The sequence below is a fragment of the Alligator mississippiensis genome, chromosome 2 (assembly GCF_030867095.1).
Source record: "Alligator mississippiensis isolate rAllMis1 chromosome 2, rAllMis1, whole genome shotgun sequence".
NCBI lineage: Eukaryota > Metazoa > Chordata > Crocodylia > Alligatoridae > Alligator > Alligator mississippiensis.
Genome location: NC_081825.1, coordinates 127,350,803 through 127,351,144, shown reverse-complemented (window position 1 = coordinate 127,351,144; position 342 = coordinate 127,350,803).

Below are 342 nucleotides of genomic sequence, written 5' to 3'. Positions count from 1 at the left end.
CTGTTTTGAACTTGTTTTTCTTTCTTTGTATTCAAAACTAGCTCCTCATTAACTAGACTAGGGTTATCCAACTTCAGCAGCTGGGGACCACATGCTATGGGGGTCACAGGTCCCCCAGGATCCACGCCATGCTATGCCCACCTATGGGCATTCCCTCTCCTCCACCTTCCACACTGCACACAGATGTTCCCCCCAAACCCCCTCCCCACTGTATGCATGGACAGCTTTGGCTGCCTAGCCGCTGCACTATGCTGCATGCAAACTCTAGGCCGCCAGCTCCTCTGGCAGTGTGAGCTATGCAGCACTGCACTGCTGTGGCCCATCCCTCTCCTTGGGGTGGAG